This window comes from Ammospiza nelsoni, chromosome 4 (genome assembly GCF_027579445.1).
Source record: "Ammospiza nelsoni isolate bAmmNel1 chromosome 4, bAmmNel1.pri, whole genome shotgun sequence".
Taxonomy (NCBI): domain Eukaryota; kingdom Metazoa; phylum Chordata; class Aves; order Passeriformes; family Passerellidae; genus Ammospiza; species Ammospiza nelsoni.
Window position 1 is genome coordinate 19,779,586 of NC_080636.1, and position 20,819 is coordinate 19,800,404.

At 41.7% G+C, this 20,819-nt stretch overlaps 1 protein-coding gene across 3 annotated transcripts in view; it reads left to right on the top strand.

Annotated features, from left to right (window-relative positions):
• The window catches only part of NSD2 (nuclear receptor binding SET domain protein 2), a 99,475-nt gene that overhangs the window by 7,352 nt on the left and 71,304 nt on the right, over window positions 1-20,819 (top strand). Inside the window, exon 1 of one of the 3 annotated variants that reach the window (XM_059470998.1) lies at window positions 17,412-17,525. The exons of 1 other annotated variant lie outside the window; for it this stretch is intronic. The gene's annotated coding sequence lies outside the window, so the exon portion shown is untranslated. Of the gene's footprint in view, window positions 1-17,411; window positions 17,526-20,819 lie in introns of those variants that run through there. One more of the 3 variants, XM_059470999.1, reaches the window with a different exon arrangement.

Sequence of the window (20,819 nt, forward strand, 5' to 3'; positions counted from 1 at the left end):
CTTGCTTAGTTCATGGCATGTTAGACTAGTCATTTCTATCTGTGACACCAAACTATCAACTGCAAACTTCCTGTGTGGAAATAATTATGCATCTTTTCCAAGTTCACAGTATGTCCTTCTGTTTCCAACAGTTCTTATGCAGAAAGGCAAGGTTAGAGTTAAGACCACTTGCATTTCTAATAGCTTTACTCTGAAAAGCCTTCATATAATTCAAAGATCCTAGTATCAGTGGAGCCAGAGTGGGGTTAGAATTCTGTTCTGCAACAGGAAGGGGACATACAGAGGTCTGGAAAATAATGAAGGTGGGAGGAAAGTGAATAAAAAATGGTTATTATTGCTGCTCATAATGCCATATTAATTAAACCAGTTTATCTGGAAGTAGGGTTTAAAAAATAACAGAAGGAAATATATTTTCATATAAACTCATTGTCTCAGGATGTTCTCAAAATATAAATAAATAGGTTCAACAAGAAAATAGATACACTCAAGGGAGCTAGGCTTAATGAAGTCCCTGACACATGCTTGTCTGGCTGCAGTGTCCTCTTTGGAAATTAGGAAATCCCTAAACTACTGATTTTTAGAAGCATGAATGACACAAATGGGTAGGAGCTACTTTTCCTATAATCTGTTTCCAATTCTAAGCATCCATTACTACTTCCTTTCTTGGTTTCCCTTGAGGAAAGGACATGCCTAAGCCTGCTTTGAATGTTAAAAGCTTCCTCTGTCCTGCACAAACAGAGGTGAGAGTAAGAGACCATAAATGATTACCCATGGGCAGCTAATAATGCTGTGAGACACAAGTCCTCACCTGGAACCACGGAGGTGTTTGAGGTGGACCAAAGGGTCCCTGTCAGGGGGTCTCCAGCCCTTGACTGAGTTGTGCATGGCTCTCCCCATGCTGGGGGCCGATGGCAGTGTAGTCCCAACAAGCACTGCACTCTTTCTGCCACCCTTAAACTCCATGTGTTCCTCTCACCAACAGAACAAACAGGTTGATAAAGGTGGGGATTTTTTGTGTAGAAATATAGTGAAAGCCAGGTCAGGAAGGGAAGAGACCTCAGTGTGCTTGGTAACTTACACAGAATGAAACTCTACCAAGGAAAGGAACATGAAGCTTCTCTTGCTTTCTTACCACAGGGTTTCCCCTTTGCACTTTACCAAGTCCAACTTCTGCCATAATCCCCCTGGCAACAAGTTACAGTCGATCTCCCTCTAGTGGGTAATTAATCACCCATAAAAGCCACAGCAAGACTGAGATGTGTTAAAAATCTGCCTTGCACTTGCCTTCCTTCATCTCCTTTCTTCAGCTGGCTTTCTTCAGCTGGCTTTCTTCTTTCATCTGTGATGTTCCTCACACATGCATTGTATGTTTTCTTCATGCCTTCCCTGTACTTTGTATCTGCTCCTTCTCCGTTCTTGTGCTCTGTGAGGAGTTGGGCTGTTTGAGGGGTTTCTGTTTGACTTTGATGTAAGTGGAAATGAAAGTAAAGAAGCGCCAAAGAATGAATTTAAATTTAAATATTCTAGAGATTAGTGGTGTTTGCACAGAGGCCTGTGTGCAACCCCCAATGTGTTGAAGGCTTCAAAATCTGGGAAAAATAAAATCATAAGACCTACCTTAAGTTTGTAATTTATTTTTTTTATCAGGAGTCAGTCAAAGGAAATTTACATTTGGGGTTTCTTATCCTTAAAGTTGATTTATTTGAGTTGAAAATCTTCTGCATTCTGCTTAGTAGTTTCTTCCCCCTGAATTTGTTGTTCCATTACCACAACTATTAACAGCAAAATACATAAGCCAGCTGTGTTCAGTCAGAAGTTAGCTCTCTAACAGCAACAGTTAACTACCAAAGAGTATTCCCAGAGCAGAGCTGACATTAATTGAGAAGGATAGTACTCTGAAATATGTGGAGACAAGATGCTATAGAAATTGATTTAACCAGACCATGCCTTTTGTGTATGGAACTGTATTTCTCTCCTTGCAGAGCATATAGGCTGGATACTATGGCTGTTACTGCATTTAGATTAATGGAAATATATTAGGGATGATTCTCAAAGGTATCTCCTTTCTCTGACTACTCTGGGGTTTCTTGTGTGTGTGTGTGGTAAAGCACATTTCAAACAAAAAGATGAAGAAGTCAATATTGTCCAAATGAAAAATGACAGATCTGGTTGAAAGAAATTTTTAGGACAGGCTTTGATAATATATTCCTCCAGTGATAGAAGGCATCATATTAATCATTATATGTTACCTTTCTGTTTAAAACTGTGAATTATCTAACTAAACCAACATGAAATACAATGTGCAACAATCCAAGTATTTTTCAGGTTCCTGGAGGCACTGACCTTTTCTCAAATCACTGTGGTAAATGGTGTTCCACTAAAATCACTAATTAGAACTCCAGGAATCTTTATTATGGCAAACTTAGGTATCACAAAGCAAATGAATAAAATGAAGATAAACTGGAATTTTACTGAAGCAAAGTAAGATCACATATTATTTATTGTGAGCAAATTCTGTGCCTAGAAACACCTATGCAATCCATATGTTTACATTATTTTGTGAAACAGCATCATACAAAAATAATTGTTCTATACAGCACATTAGGATTATCAAGTTGTTTTACTAACATGGGTATAAAAATATTGTAGCTTTTGCTCCCTTCATAACTGAGTTGTCAGTATAACTAATTTCATTTCACTGTAATAATGATGAAATTAATTCCAATCCTGCTCCTGTATCAGTTACAATATAATTTTATTCAGCTGAGACATTTCATAAACCTGCTGAAGGTAAGAACTGCAGACAGTGCTGAGGCAGGATGTGGAGGCAGGGAAGAGGTACTGCAGAAGAAATTTACAGGTTTTGTCTTCACAGCTTTCCTTGCAGTGATGTACAGGACAAAAAGAATTCAGTGACTATCAGCTTTCAAGAGCAGCTTGTAGAGCTGACAGTAAGAGAATGTTCTTTTGCATTCAAATGGAGTATATTTGTTCTAGAATTTATTAAGACACTGTAAACAAAGAAACTAACAGTGCCACATCCTGTTCTTTATTTAGGTTGGATGAGGGCTTCATTTGGCATCATGGAAACTAGAATGACTACCCTGGGCTAAACCAAAGGCCTGTGAGTCCCTTTATCCAATCTCTGCTCATAGTCAGAAATGAGTGTTTAAGGAAGGAGTATGAGGAATAGGGTGAGCATAGAGCATTGCTGCCTGCAGCAGTGACATGTATTTCATTGCTGCTGATAAACACACAGAGAACAGAGTCTGGGGGTCTGAGCACAGAGCTGGGAGCTGTGAATTCACTGTTTCAGTCCTGCCTCTGTCACCAAGGTTACTTGTGCATCGCTGTGTCCCAGCTCATGTGTGCTGGTGGCAAACCTGCCTCCAAGCCTCTGCACTGCAGAGGCACACACAGGCCATGCTCACGTAGCCACATTGACATTCAGGCTGGTTTTGATCAAGTCTGGTATTATGGAGAGATTTTTTCCTTCCTAATGAGCTGCTTAACATCTGTCATTGTTTCCTGAAGAGCTGCATAATATCCCAGAGCCCTTCTTGTTGTGCCCCTTTATCTCTTCCCTATTCCTTCTGGCTCCTCTGTTTTTCACATGGTTATCATCACTGGCCTTTGTGGTCCTTGGGCTTTGTCCTAAGCTTATCATCCTTCAGTTCCTACAATCAGGAGCAGCAGGCTCAGTGCAAGGTAAAAACTGTGCAAATATTTTCCCTGTGTAGCCCAAGTCCAGGTCAATCCATCAGGTAGCACGGAGAGGCCAACTCTTTCACATGTTCCTGCTGAAGCTGCCAATAAAAAGGTGATGCTGTTAGATTCCCAGTAAAACCAGAAATATCATGTTGAAGGCACCTCCTTAAAAACTCCTATTAAAAATTTTGGTTAAAAGCTATGTTTCACATTGCTTCAGGGCTACCTGCAATTCCCAGCATGATGGATGATCCTGAATGGATCCTCAGACATTGAAACCATCAGCTGCAGGCCCCCTTCTGGTGAGTTCACAGTTTCATCATTGCTTCTGGAAGTCTGTCACCTCCTCCACAGCCATCGTTGCCACCTCCACTGGTCTACTATCCCTTCAGAAACACCAAGTGGAGGAGGACTGCAAGCCCCACACTCAGGGCACTACACAGAAAATCACAATGCAGGCAGGTAAATAAGGAGTTGTCAGAATTCCCTTTTCCATTTTTAACCTTCCAGTGTAGAACCTTTACCAGTATGATACTATTGGGGGTTTCTACAAGCTGACTGAAGCTGCTGGATTGAAGGCCAGGTTTGAGGAACTTCTCCCCAGATCCTTGCACCTCAAGTTGAGCAGAACCCTGGAGAGCTCCTCCTCCTCCTCCCTGTGGCCTCCAGCTGCACTTCTGCACAGGGCAGGGGCACACAGGAACTGGAGGAAGCCACATGGAAATCAGGGCTGAGTGGTAACCAAATATGTCTGACCCAGGGGGAAACTGGTGGGGGTGCAGAGCTAGGGAAGGGAGTAAATAGACTGGAATGTACAGGCCCCTGGAATATTGGCATGTCAGTGGAGGGCTGTGTATAGTAAATAAATAGAGATATGCATGTTTTAGCAATTTCCCCAGGGTAAAGTGAGTGGGAGTGTGTTCAAAGAGTAGTATTTGCTTTATACTGTCCTGTTCAATATATACATTAGGAAGTACATATAGGGTGTATGTTTGATCAAGGAATTTAGACAATAACCTGAGTAATTGGCAGCATACACCAAATCCCATTAGTCTGATCCCAATACCAAGTTCCTTCTCAGTATTGCAATTCTGCAAGCAATTAAAATGGCTACTTAGCTACATGATGTTATTACAAGCAACATCACTTGTCAAGTATTTTAAGTAGGAAAAGTGATGTTAGTTATTGTGCATTACACCCAGGTAAAAATCACACCCCTGTGTTAAGCATGCACAACAATATACCATTAACCTGTTTAACATGATAGCTTGAAAGAGTGGTGTGTAAAATGTAAAATGCTTTTACATTTCTACTGCAAATCCTCTGTTATTACTTTGCACATTAAATTTTTTTTTCTGCTATAAAGAGGATTCAATGATTTTGCAAACCAGTCTCATCCCTAGTCTGCTATAATTTGACAATTTCAAGGCTTTTCAACTCAGACCCTTGCATATATGTCATGTATCGCATTGCAGATTTCATCCAATAGTCGAAAATGTACTCTCAATGCAGTATCATCTTATCAGTATTCTAGCACCATAAGCCTTCTCACTGCAAGCGGGGACTGTTCATTACAATGAAACTGAAAATGGAATAACTGAAGGATTGATTTATATGACCTTCACTCAGGAATGTTCTAATTCTGACATAATCTCTCTGACCGAAATCCTAAACACTGTATAATTTTGATTTATTACCCTTAAAAGAAGGAGCCTGGATCTATAGATAACAGAATACCTGGCATGAAAAAGAATGGTGCAAAAGCTCAGGAAGACTGCAAGAAAATGCAGATTGATCATGTGACTTTACTCCAAACATTGTCTCAGCCAGCAAATCCATGAACGGAGCTGAAAGCAAGTGGAAAAACATTATGCGGATGTTTTCACAAATCCACTCTGTCACTCGGAAATCTCTCATGATTATATACATTTTATAGCAAAGATAAGAGCATGTTAGTAAGTTCAAGCATGAAACAGTCTGTTTACTAAAGGCTGCAGGGAATGTTTATTAAACCAGCTAATTTATGGCAAAACAGGGCCAGAACTTGATATACTCCACAAAAAGCTGCTTTACCAGGCAGCTGTTTCCCTCCCACACCGAGACTGTAACCCACTCCGTGCTGTTCTGTCCTCACATCTGCTGCCATGGGAGCCAGGAGAAGGCTTGTAAGGGTGTGAGGGCATGTTGGACCTGACTGCTCACAGGTAAAAGCTAGAGCAGCCCTACAGTGTGCTGCTTAAAATTAACAGCTGATATCTTTAAAGCAAAGCAGCTGGATCTAAATCAAATAGAATCTTCTTAAATTGAAAGGTGAATCAGGCTGGTTGTCACTTGGTTTTTTTTGGTGAGGTAAAGTGAGTAGTTAGAAGAAGGAGCAGGTAGAAACTATTCACAACAAGCTGGTTGATAAATGCACATTAAAAGCCCACTGAACACAGTCTTAATGCCCTGCAGGAACTGAAATCAACAGGTCAATTTAAAGTAGACTAACAAAAGAAATCTGCCCTCTACCCGTTCCTTTTTTCTGTTCTTAATGTTTGGTGAAATGAATGCTTGCCTCCTTTCCTCCCACACACTCAGCTCACAGTTCCCACTTAGCCATTTCCCAGTCCTATTTTATACATATCTTTATCTTATCATGCTTCTCCTGCAAATCCTTCTCCTCTAGAGCACTTACATCCTCTTCTTTCATAAAATTCACCTTTTACAAGTGGTACCTAATCAGTCTTACTTTGTCCTAGCCAGGAAATGGAGCGGTTTATTTTAGAAAAAAATTATTGTTATTCAGTGAATTTTGTGGCTAGTATGAATGACTTTATTCTACCAGATGGTAGACTCCTCTATGCAGGAACATTTGTCTGCTTCACTGTACTGCACAATGCATATTATTCTCACCTATGAATGGGCCTGTTCCTTATTACTACCAAAGATCAAACATTACACAATTCCTCCAGTAAGGAGCTACAATCTGAGCTGCAGCTACTGCAGCCACTGTAAAAGCACTACAGCCTCAGAATGATTATTCCTTCCTTCCTGAATACGTTAGAGGCGCTATACCAGGAACTAAATTTGTGCTTAGGGATAGCAGGAAGTGCCTGATTCTTTTTATGTACTTGCAGAAAAGGAGGGGGAAAAAAGGAGAAAAAAAGGGAAAGGGAGGAGATGAAAAAGAGAATAGAAAATAATAAAAAGAAAAAAGAGAGGTTTGGGTGGAATAATATTTAGGACATTTATTTCCTGAACTATATATGGACAATTTTCAAAGTAAGACAATAAAGCATTTATATCAAAAACTCTGTTCTACTAGAATGACATAAAGCCTTGTAAGTGGCAGACAAAAGAGAAAACCATGAATATTATTTCTGTAATCAATTAGCATATCAACCTGTAGTAATACAATACAGATAATATTTGATTCTTTGGACTAGAAAATTTAACATAAAGCCCAGTTCTGCAAACCAATCCTGGCATACTTGATTTTCAGCATGAGCTGTTCATTGAATTCTCAAATGAATGTATTTATCATTAGGAAAATCAAAATACCAGAGGAAGTAATATAGTCTTAGATTTCCCAATGGTGAATTAATTAGTGGAGTCAATTCTGCCCTCAGCCTGGTATCTCATCCACCAGACAACACTCAGTTCCCACTGTAACAACAGATGATTGTACAAGCTTAACAGTGTTTTGCCAGTGCTGGTAAAGCTGATAGGGATGGGAGTGAAGGTCAGCTTGGTATCTTCTTCAACCAATGGCAAACTATTCAGTATGAGAGGTTAAGGACTACTTTATTAGGATGATTATCATTACCCTCAACAACAACTATAAAAAGCTCCAAGTCAAATGGTTCTGACTCACTTGTTGAAGGGTAATGCCATCTGTGGAGGAAATTCTGGGTATGGGCTGTCACCAGTGGCTAATCCCCCTGGAACAGGTGCACAGCAGTTTGCCAGTCCCACATCACAGCAGGGCTGGGAGCCAGGGCATCCAGCTCACAAAGTAGATGCCCACTGGAAAGGAGGTGGAACAAAAGAAGAAAGGGCCTGTCTTCATGTTTCTCCCAAGCAGTTTCCACTAATTTTGGTGACTAGAAAAATTTGGAAACCATTCTCTACCCAGTGTGCATCAGCAGTAATACCCTGCTTGTCCTTCCTCTCTAGTGATCTCTCCTGGACCACTACAGCAGCTCTGGAGTGAAATATTTTTCAGGCAGTATGTTTGCAATTGTAAATTCAACAGATTCTCTATAAACCAGTAACAATATGAAGTATTTTAAAACAAAATGTGTAAGTACCAAATCAGTCCAACATGACTAAGGTCAAAAAACATTTGTCGAGGGCAATCAGGACAGAAGGCAGAAATATTCCAAAGTTGCCTTTTGAGTGAATGAAGAAGGAATACAGACTCAAAAGCTCAACTCTGGCAGACGCTGAACTCGCTGTCATTTGATCTGCAGTAGCACTTGGGTGTCTGAGTAGGCCTGCTGAAACAGAAGGAAACCTTTCCCAGAGACTATTCAGCTAGTCCAGACTGGTAGCTTTTGAGGAAAAGAAAAACATCTTCTTACATTTTAAGGAATATAAATAAAATAACATAGTCTTTTCACTGAATAAGATACATCTGTTAAAATTACATATTGCAAAGTTAGAAAGGACCTTATAATCAGACCTGCACTAGACAGACAAAAAGACTTCTTAAAGGGATTTTTTTTAATCTGTAATACAACACGCCTTTCAATATAATATTTCAGTCCAATTAAAATTATTCTATTAATGGAGAGTCTATCATAGTTTTATTATGATTACAATTCATTGTAAACTTATTGTATTAATTACTAACCTGAGCTGTAAAATATGTAAATACTAGTAATTATTAAACTTGAAAACAATGCAAAAAAAAATACAGCAAAAAAGAGGAAAATGAAGCTGGTTAAATATCTGGTTCCCATTGATTGCCAGTAGCTGCTAGTGTTAAATTAAGAGGTTATTTTATTGTCCCCTACAGCCAAGCTCAGCCATGCTCCATTCAATAACTAATAAATTATGTCTTTGAGTTAGTAATAATTACAATAAAAATATTCCCCATTTTCTGGCATGCTGTGTTTATTTTAGGATATTAACACAGCAATCCAAATACAACACGTAAAACTCCCTCAGGGTTTTCTGTCTCACATCCCAGACCTTCTGTTTCTTTATAAGCTTTAACAGCCACAGTTAGAAGAGATATAAATAGTCTGAAGCACAAGAGAATCTCTCTTCCCTGACAGAATCTTTATTTACAAGCTCTACAAACCTTAGCAGGTCAAACAGTCCCTTGCTGGCAGGTTAATAAGGCCCACCTGCCAAATAAACCCACCAGTGAACTCCACAGGGCCTACATAATCCACAGTGCTTGCAACAAGATTTTCTCCCTAGGAATCATATTGAGATGGGATGCTTAGAGTTCAAAAGGGGGTCATCTTTCAAACTCCAGAGTCCTTGGCTGCCTGGCATATACACAGGAGTGTGCAAAATGTTTGCAAAAAGCACAGCTCTTACCTTCAGAAGGTATCATTATTTAACATTTGTATTTCAGTATTGCTTACAGGATACCCACATGCTGAGGCCTCCTCTGCTGGTTCCATATGAACATGTAAGGCTTGTCAGTCTCTGCCCTTTGGACTTTTTAAAGGGCAAGTATAGTTGGGTCATTAATCTTTAAATTATTCAAGACTTAACATACAATTAATTTGCCTACAATGCCATGGAAAGAAAATTAATAAATATGATAACTGGTTATTTAAACCAACCTAGAAAGTAATTATCAGATGTCAAAGTAGGTTTTTTTTTTAATATTGACAATTATCAAAGTGGAATTCCATTCTGAGTCCTAAACTGTTTGAACATAACTCTTGGGTAAATGTTTCCCATTTAATCAATGACTTCTTTATGTTCTTTCCTGAATCAGCTAGGCCCAGCAACTATCCAAGTGTGGGCATATCCACAGACTTCTGATGAGGCCCACTCACTATGTTTATATTGCATTGTGAAAAGCATCTCCAAAGCATCCATCAGATTTCTGTTTGCTGTTCATACAGTCAGCACAGTGGTAAATTCTGAGCACACACCTCATCATTTACTAGGATGGCACCAGGCAGATGAAGGCAGACAATGGATCATAGCTGGGCACCAGAAGCTCTCTGGCTCAAAGCACTAAAGCAGAACTCCTGATGCACTCATGAAGGGAGCTGGATTTCCTTTGCACACCTGGCTGAGAACTGCAGGAATGCCTGAGCTGATTCACAAACAGATCTATGCCCCAGCCTTAGAGGTGGCAAAGGAAATCAGGAAGGGCAATGTGCAGCTGGAGAGGCAGCCTGTGTGCACTGGGCAGGGATCACAGGTTCCACTCTAATGACCACTGAACATCTGATGAAGTTCTTTAATTTACTCTGAGGGACATTTCCAGATCAGGCCTACAGGCCTGCCTGTAAAAATCCTTCAGGACAGGTTACAGGCACATCAGGGAGCACATAAAAAAGGCTTGCAGCTCTTTGTTCCTGCAGATCTACAGTGCACTGGACAAGAGTTCCCACAGGCACTGGGCATTCCAGCTGTATTAGGGCATTCATGATTGGGGCTGCAGACTACTTATGGATAAATACAGCTATTTGCCAGAGTCATTCCAATACAAGTCAAATGTAACAGTTTTACAAGTGTAGGTGCAGTAAGGAACACATGTAGAACATATTTAAGATGGTATGTTGTGGCAGAGCACTTGGTTGTCCTTTGAAGGCCTTGAATGTCTTCTGTTGAAGGCTTTGAATGTCAGATTACCAGAGAGAATGCTCAGTTTCAGGATCCTGGTACTGCAGCTCTTGGTGATGTTATCAGTGGTGTACTTTTACTAAGAGGCAAAAGTACCTCTTCTGTGGGTACTTTTGGGGTGAGACAGAAGTTGGGGCTTTGAATCACAGACCCCTTGATTCTGAATGCCATTTAAGTGCCTATCACATCTTGTGGAACCAGTGTAAACAGCTTTGAAGAACCAGCTCGGACCCAGCAGACGCACATAACATCAGCCCTTCAGCAAGCACTACATGCCCAGTTGCTGTAGCAATTGCAAAAGGGGGAGTGTTCAACTCCCAGTGGTTTGTGTCCATGGGAATGATGCTATTCTTAGCACAGTGGTACTACAGCCATGCCCAGCTTCAGTGTGAGACAACAGAGAGTGGGTGAATCTTCATGCAGACAGTGTCCTACACCCTGGCCAAGCCCAGCACCTTTCTCCTTTGCTGGGTACATTCTCCATTTGAATCACAGTTTAATTCAGCTGCTGTAAACGCAGCTGAGACAGCCTGATGTTTTTCTGCTATTTGTAAACTGGATGCAGATTTGGCACTGGAGCGAGAATTGCCTCAGTGGGATCAGTGCTGTGTGCAGGGCTGAGCTGCTGCTGTCACTGGACACAGTGTGACTCCTGCAGGCAGTGCTGTGTGCAGGGCTGAGCTGCTGTCACTGCGTGCAGTGTGACTCCTACTGTCAGTGCTGTTTGAGGGCCCAGCTGCTGTCACTGGACACAGTGTGTGTGACTCCTGCAGGCAGCCCAGCAGCCCCTGCTCCCTGCCAGGGCTGGCTCACCAGGCAGGAGCCTCTCAATGCTGGCACTGCACGCTCTGTCTCATTAACAGTAACTGAAGCGAGCAAACCCAGCTTACAGCAGTAAGCACATCCAGCTCGAATGTAAGAACATTGTAAAATGTGCAAGAAACACATCCCACTCCTTTCAGTTCTCACAACAGTGACAGCACAGGTGATAATTTAGCAAATAGCCTGCATTTGCAAACCTGCTCATCCTGGCCTCACATCCAGTTGTTTCAGCCCTCATTTGTCAAGTACATTTGCACGTGCTCAACACCAATGTAAAACAAGTGCCAAGCATCTTATAAAAAGTCTCCAAACAGTTCTTGAAATTAGTGGCAAATTTCTGAAAATGCCTGTCAGTGAGCATTTGTCTCTAGGCATATACACAGAGTAAATAGGATATGATCACAACTACAATTTCTCAGTACAGGAAATTGCCGGTCACCAACGTAATTAGAAACAGTTCATGTGATCAAATTAATCATTCAAAAAAACAGCAATCACTGTTAACAGAATAATGGCATGCCTTAAAAAAGAATGAAATTACCCTTTAGGACCGACATAGTTACCCTCACCACTCTGTACTGAGACAGCAAAGATTAATACATATGCAAAATAAAACACTGCATTAGCATCTGCTGAAAACAGTAGTAGCTTTATCTATCTGGCCTATTCAACCCTTAACAAACTTTACTCTTCAGCCCCAGGAGAGAGTGAAAATGTCAATAGTCACTTCTCTGCCAAAATGAAAAAAACCCAACTCTTCAAGGTTTCCATTGCTATATAACTTACCACATTGTGATTATTGCTAACCAATAATTACATGAAGATTAAACATAAGTCAGCAATTTGAAATGCAGAAGAATTTAACATTCAAACCTACATTACAGCTCCTCAAAAGTAAGACTTGGCTTGTTAAGGCTAAAGCTTAACTCTGTAAGATCTAGAAACACATGCCAAACATATTGCAAAAAACTATATTTTTGCTCTGTTATGCTAAACATTCTGATTATAAATGTATTTTGAAATTTATAGTTCTAAGTGAGATTAACTTTATGTTTAAAAACACAGTAATACTATGCTATCAATAGATAGCAGAGTTAATATGTTTTGAATCCTCAAGCTGTGTGTTTCTACATAGATTAGATTTATTTTATTCTGAATGTCAGCAATGTTTAAATTAAGTCATGCTGATGGGGAAGATAATTAGAGACACATAACTTCTATAGATAAATTTATTGATTCACTGAAGTTCCTTATACCAAGCTGAAGCACATTAACTGCTGAGAACTGGTATACAGCTGGTTTTTATCATCCCAACACTGGAAAACAGCAGGGACATGCTCCTCAATTTTCCTTTCTCGTGGCCTCTGTCTTGCCCTGAAGATGTGTTCAGCTTTCCTCTTCCTTTTGCTCCCTCAATTACACTTCCCTTTCTTCTACTCAACACAAATGATGCAAACACAAATAAGTGTTTGCAACAAAAGGGACACTTACTTCATCCTTCTCCTATCTGAAAGTGTACCAGGTAAACAGGCTGCTGTAACTTGTAGTACAAAGAAGATTTACATTTAACTGTGTTTTCATGAGGTAATATTTCATTCTGATCAGTATTTAAGCCATAAACTGTAGCTGCACTTAAGATGTCCCTCATTTGGACAGAGACTAATTCTACTTCAAATTCTCAAAGTAGATTATTTTCTTTTTCTCAAGGAATCAATTTTCTATTAAAAAATACAATTATTCCATTTTTATATGGGGTTACATGAAGTCTGAAAAGCCTGTACCTTCTCATTTTCAAGATAATTTAAAAGTGATTCTAATGCACATCAAATTTTTCAAGTAACCATTTTCAATGAATTTTCATTCAAATTAATTAACAAATATATATCCAAGTTCTCTAGAACACATTTACTACTATCATTTCATTATGAATGTGCTACAATTGATATAAAATATTTTGAAACACTGATTTTAAATTTCATATTTCATTGTTTCTTAATTCTAGATCAGCAGCTTGTCCATATGAAACAGCATGCAACACACTGCATGGTCAAAGACATAAACACATACATGCTGATAAAGATTTTTCTTAACAGTTGTGATGATATGGACTGACATGCTGAAGATCCGTGTCCATGTCTAGCTATACTTAAGATAGCTAAGGATAGGTTCAGACAGGTTGAAAACAACAATTACTCTCTGTTAATCCAAAGAAAAACATGGATTGCTGGTCAAAGGTGATGTGCTGCCAGTTGCCAATATGAAAGTGTCATGGTGATAGTAAGGATAACACTGAGCAGGTATCTCAGCATCAGTGCTACATCAAAACAGGACAATGGGCAGCATTAACTTCACCAGTGTATTCATGGTTTGAACTGGTAATGCCTTCAGTGTTCACCCCTAATAAATGGCAAAGTCTGTGAAACAAGAAAAAACTACATCTGTAGATTCTATATGGGCTATTACAGTACTTAACACCTTAATACAATAAACACTGTAAACATGCTGTGCTGCTCTGCTAATTTGGGAATATCTGATTAACGCATGGACTACACTCATGTAACTTCACTTTAGCACTACTTTGAGTTAACTTTGCCACCAAGATAATCTGCATGCAGGAAAATACACACTAGACACGTTATATAAAATCCCAAAACAAAAATAAAAATGGGTACAAGACAGGAATTTAGAAAGCAATCAATCCTTAGCATCCATATAGGAGAGGAACATAAACAGAGGGCTCCCGCCACAGAGATCTACGAGATTAAACATGCTCATGAGCTGCACTGTCTTTGCTGTTTGCTTTTGCCAGGGCAATGGCAAAGCTTCAGCACAGGGACTGCTGGTCTCCATGGTGTCCAATGGCAACAAGTACCCCAAAATGTGCCCAACAGCCCTGACCCAGCTCTCCAGGGGGGCAGCTCTGCACTGCTGCACTGAGTAGTGTCACACACACTGCCTGTTCCTGGCCTCTGTCTCACACAGTGCAACTCCAGCAACTGCAGCTCAAGGCCTTGGCTTGTCCAGCACTCACTGTCCCTGCTGAGGCAACAAAAGAAAACTTCCTTCACCTTCAGAACTCCAGCACATGCCTAAAGCCAGGGGCACTCAATTCAGTTACTGCCGAAAAAGTGATCTTGAAAAAGTGCTTGAATTACAAATTATCTTTTGGCCTAGTAACTAATTGATAATCTCCAAAATATTTAAATATTTCTAGGACAGTATGCTACCACTACATTTATTTAAATGCCTTTGAGTTGAAAGAGAGATATTATTTTTAATACTAATTGTGATACTATTTAACACAATATATCCATAAAAGTTGAAAGTAAGTAGCAATAAAATTTTAGACACCAAATGAAATAGGTGTCACTTATAAATTAATACTTTCATTTGCTCTAGTTGTGCATCTTTGATATTTCTTGGATAGGCCATTGAAACCAAAACTGCTAAAAGATATTTTCTAATCTAAAATGACAAGGAAATATAATGAAAGAACAAAATGTCCAAGAGGTTCAGCCTGGGAAATTGTGACTACTAGAAACTAATTAGAGGACATTTCCTTCAACTACTTCAAAGCTATAGGCCAAGTGTAATGCAGCATGCCTGTGATTTGTCAGCACAAGCTTATTCTGCACTGCATATGCATTTATACCTTGAGAAGTTAAAGCTTTCTTGAACTCAATTTTCAGAAGTGTCATATAACTATATCCCCTTGCAAAGAACCAGCCTCTTTGTGTACTGCAGTGGAAAAATTAGGTGTCTTTATTACCACAATAAGAGCTCAAGGAAACAGCCAATTGTTTTGAAAATTAAAAAACCAGCAAGCACATTTTTTATTTAAAAGGTCAAGACATCAGACAAGTTCGCACCAGTGTCTATCTACAATATAAACTGGTAGTATGCCAGTTAAAGGTGTTAACTCCCAGCATAAGCTTTCGTGGAAATCTGCAGGGTGGGTTTATCAGGAAGCAATTACATGGTTGCAAATCTTGGTCTCACAGACAAGACCAGTGATCTACAGGAACTGTAAAGACTAAGGAAGATTTGTCACCTTGACCATGATAACAAAATCCTTCCACTTACACCTTAAAGAACTGACACAGAAGGCAAACATAGGAACTGTGTTATCTGTAGGATATTATGCATTAGTGATAAGTACAAAATGAAAATTTGTTTCTCTTTTGTAAGTCATACATAAAGATGAATTTATATCATCGGGCCTGTACAAAAAGTTTATTCCCAAGAGAACATAGATAAAGTATTTGTATCACACAAATTATTGACAGTCATGTTTTTTATGGAAGTTGGGGGGTTTCTGAGGGGAGAACAGAAAACACCCCTGAATACATGGCATGCTTTGTGCTTTTAGTATGTTAGATTTACTGTTCAACTATGAAGAAAAGCAAGCCTGTATATTCCCTTACATAAACAACAGGATTCACATACTTGCACTTCTGTTTATTTGAATTGATACTGGTGTCCCTATTTTTAATTAGAAAGGATCTTTAGTTTTTCTCTGACTGCATTTAACTGAACTTTAGAAAGGAAGCTGGATAAAACCGTCACGACTCTTGATCCAAATTGGCTATTTTAAAATGTAATGGCACTTTATCTTTCTCTTTAGTGCTGTAAACACTGACATTCGGAAACTAAATCTTGTTTGTCTAACACCTTAAAGACAGTGTATTTTCGTTTTCACAGAAAGGCTGTAAAACAAGTTAAGGTACCTTTATCACTGCAGACAGATCTCCTCCAGCCATCTTCAGCTTAAAGTTTTAATCAGCTAATGATTAAGATTTTCATTACTAAGTACTTAGCACTAAATTTGCACTGTTCAACTGCTAACTGCCATGCAGCCACCATTAAAAGCTTGCCTAAAAACATCAACAAACTTTAACATATGAAAGTAAATTAAGGATCACGTAAAAAAATAAACAGTCTGAGCCTTTCTGTAACAGATGGCCTAATTTCACCATTATCCATGAAGTATGATGCTGGTGTGTTCCCCTCCCTCAATTATCATCTGTTTACCTTTGGCAGGAGTTGCGACAGGTCGTTAGCTACCAGGTTAATACAGTATCCATAGCACCGAGGAACTCCATTCTCTGCCTTGTACACAAACACAGCCTCTCAGTGCTCCATAAATCCTTTATTAAACCATTGAAAGCTTGAAAAACCTGGCCATTACCTGCTTTACATTATCTGGTGCAACGGTTCATGAGCATATTTGTTCCTATTGTAACATGACGGCTGTTTAACGATTTGACTTTAAAAAAAAAAGAAAGAAAGAAAAAAAAAAAAAAAAGCTGTGTTTTCAATTGGCAAATTACAAGCACATGTACTTATTTTGATGCAAGCTTAAAAAAAATAAAAAAAGTAACCCAGGCCATACTTCCAGAAGAGACAGCCCGGATAGTTCGCAGCCAGACACACTTCGGCTCTTACAACCATTCGACAGCCTCCAAATTGTGTGCAGTTGTACGGAAAGTCAAAACATTTGGCTTAAATCAGGATTTTCAGAAAGCGCACGTGTACGGTGGCTGAGGCCAGCGGCGAGGAGTTTTCAGCCGGCCAGGAGGAGAGAAATAATAACAATATAAAGATATTTAAAACTAAACCTTTTTCACCTTCACTTTCGGGAAGGGGGGGTGTGGATTGGTGGTGAGTTTAACGCGTTCTTGCGCACCTGGGGCGGCTCACAGCCTCATCCCCACATCCCAGAGAGGATAAATAATAATAACAAAAAGATGTTTTTAAAAAAGCGTTTCCCACCGCGGCGGGCGGGCTCTGGACGCGCTCTCGCCCACCTGAGGGCGGCGAGCCAGGCTCCCCCGAGCGGGCCTGGCCCCACCTCGCCCCGCGGCCTCTTCCCTCCCCTGGCAGCCGGTCCGGCCTCCCCTTTCTGCGGGACGGCCCCGCTCCCGGCCCCGCTCCCGGCGGCCGCGCGTGCGGGCGGCTCCGCGCGGGGGGATTTGAAACGGCCGCTCCGGGGGACGCGCGGCGGCGGCGGCCAATCAGCAGCGCCGATTTTTCGCGCTGGTTCTGGCCGGAGGAGGGGGCGGGGCCGCCGCGCAGGACCCGCCGGAGCCGCCGCCGCCGCTGTGTCGCCTCGGCTCCCGCCGCTCCCCGGCACCGAGATACCACCCCCGCCTCGCCAGGCTCCGCGGGGAGAAGGATGCGCTAGGGCACAGGTCGGTAGGCCGGCAGCGCGGCTGGCTCTCCCCCGCGGGAAGGGAGGAGGCACCCGGGGCACGTTCCCGCAGGCCCCGGGCGGGAGGCGGGAGCGGCGGGAGCGGCGGCGGCGAGGCTCGCCCGCCCGCGGGGATGCTGCCGCCCGGCCGCGCGCCTCGCCGGGGGCACCGGGAGCCCCTCTCCCGGGCCGGGACCGCGAGCCCTACCCGGCAGAAATGCAGCGGAGGCGGCCTGGGGGACAGGGGGTTCCGTGGCGGGGCATCCGCGCCTCCCTCCCGCCCCGGCGGTTCTCCCGGGGACTCCCCCTCCCGAGGCTCCGCTCCCTTCAAACTTACCGTCCTTACCGTCTCCATCTGCCCGGGCAGCCCGCAGCTCCCGTTTCCCCGTTCCCCGCAGGAGGCTTTTTTGTTCGCTCCCCCCTCCTCCCCCCGCTACCTGGCCCTCGCTGCGGGGCCGCGGGTCCCCCCGCCTGCCCCTCGTCCCCCCCCGGAGGCTGCCGCAGGATTTGTGCCGCCGGCTGGGCCTGACTCTTGGGTGGCGGAGGAGCGGAAAGCAGCGATGCCGAGCCGGAGTCCCGGCTGTTGCAGCTTCGTCCTTTCCCCCCGACCGCCTCCTCCTCCTCGGCGCTGCGGGAGGTCGGGGGCAGCATAAAGGAGAGGTGCCCACCCGTCCCACCTCCCTCCCCGGGGAACGGGGGATCAATCAGTGCAAATCAGAAAGAAAACCGGAGCGGGAGGACACGACCGATGGGAAGGGGGGAAAAACCCTCCCCATGATTTAAACGGCCCCCTTGAGGGGTAGCGAGGCTGCAAATGTCCCCCCTGTGGCGGTGAGGGTGTGGGGAGGTGGAGGCTGCTCCTGCCCCTTCCCGCCGGGTAGGACTGAGATTGAACGGCAGCAGGAGTGAATGTAACTCTGGAAATGTATGGAGGGGGAAGCCATGTTTGATTTATTCCTCCACTAAACACTGATGTGATGATCCTTTTACTTACACCCTTCTGCAGTCCATCCTGGACCGGTATGGGAGGAGAGCCTTGTTAGGAAAATGGAAAGGAAACATTCCTGCCAAGGCGTGCGGGCTCGTTGGCTCGATATTCATTAAGAGGACAGGGCTCTTGTAACTTGAATTGATATTTGTGTGGTAAAAGAGCCAGGGGAACTTGTATTCCCAAGGCCATAGTTACAGCTCATCTGCTGTGGCTTTACCGCTCTGGGGGTGGAGAAGGGAATTTGCCATACTTCTTGAACGTATTTATACTTGCTTTTTTGGTTTTGTTTTTTTGTTTTTTAAATATGTCGGCTGAAAGGAGGAGTAAACACTACTAGAAGTACAGAGACGGTAAACACCATATTTAAACACATTTCAGAGAAAATGGGCTTCTTGCTAGCAGGCATAAGGCAAGCAAGAGGCTGGCATCAGTCATTGCCCATGTATTTCGTGTGCATGAATATTTTCTTATTGGCATTTATATTAAAATTGGTTTATAATGATTGTTAAATTTAGGAGCTAGTCCACCACACACTGAGTAAGCTAAATAGGTCTGCTTTAAAAAAAAAATAAAAAGAAGAAGGAAGATGTGTTTGGCTTTTAGCCTTTGCATATATCCAAGGAAGGTAAACACTGGGGTAGAAGTGAAGTTTGTAATAGATTATGCTAAGAGCCCTTGCTAGTGAATTAAACGGACTTATATATCTATATATGTAAGGACACTAACATTCCTTACGCATGGAAAGTGTGGCTTTAGCTGCAAGAATAAATTGGTTCTTCACTGAAATGTTCATATGTTAGTAGAATATCTGCAAACTTATTGCTGAAGCTATTATTTGCTTGTTTGCTGTGGGAATTTCGCTTGGGAAATGCAGCATATCAACATTAATAAACTCCTCAGTTTCAGAGTGTGCTGAATTTTGACTGTGGATTATTTGACCGTTGGATGAAATAATGGAATTAAATCACTGTTTTGCAGGGCTACTCAGGGTTCAGTACTTAAAGTATATGCAATTTTTGGTTGCTTCAATAACTATCTATATCCCACATATTAAATCATACAGGGATTTTTGTCTAGTATGCAACCATCAGAAAATCTGACAGGTTTTTTCAGTATGTGAATATAAATGGTCTAAATATTACTGGAGATGGTGTGAAGGTTATAGGACTATCCACCCTCACACATGCTTGGAAAAATCCAGGTATTAAAAGTACAGTAAAACCTACTACTTTATCAAATATTATTTGAAAATGTCAGAAGACACTAGGTCATTATACTTAAAGGGTCTAGATTGAAAGTATTTTAGAAGATGGAAAATAAAAATAAAATATATTTCTTTTTACTTCAATTTGAATCCAACAAATGGCTGGTAAGAATAAAAAAAAATCTGTCTGTAGGGCTACGTGCCTTTTCTGAAGCCAGTGGTAATTTTGCAGGTGAAATTATTGCATGTAAATTACTGCCTGCGTGCCATAGACTGGATATAACAGCAAAACCAACCCAGCTTGGATTTAGACTGGAAGCAAAAAATGACTGTTGATGGGTGGCTTTCTAGTATTTGGGTGGGGAATGTACACATATATGTGAGTTTGTGTCCAAAACACTGCACTAATAAAGTAGCAAAGGAATGGCAAGAGGAGATTGTTTTTCAGTGTCCTGTTGTTTGTGGCCCTTTCACCTCTCGCTGTTGCACCGAGCCTGCTTTTTGTTCCACCAGTGTCAGTACATTTCCCCAGCGAGGTCTTGTTTCTGCAGCCTGATAAATGTGAGTGTTTCCTTGTGGTCCATCAAAGCCTGTTGACTGCACTGGGGCTCCATGTGCATCATTGTTCACCTGCTCTGCTCAGATTCCTGTGTCAGGGATCTGGTGTGTGATGAATAGAAGATACAAACAGAGTTCTTGCAGTGATTTGGTCACTGCTCGTCATTCCTGCTTATATAACCACCCAGCATTTCTTAGGTTTTGAGCATAGAAGATGGTTTAATGCATGAAAACAGCATGTATCTCCTGTATAGAGATAGGTGAAGGGCCAGGCCTTTTCTGGGGAAAAAAAATTAAACCTGTCATCAAGAGCAGTGTGCTGCACAGCGAGAAGCACCCATTAAGTGATATTGCTGAAAACAACAGATTCCCTTACAGTCAGCAATCAGGCATGAGTGAGAACTGCTTGGGTGGGACTAATGATCATGCCATGGGTGATGACTACATGTTTTAGTCCTGTGTTTGTAGCTATACTATTTGGGCTCTTTCATGACTACATGTTTTAGTCCTGTGTTTGTAGCTGTACTATTTGAGCTTTTTCA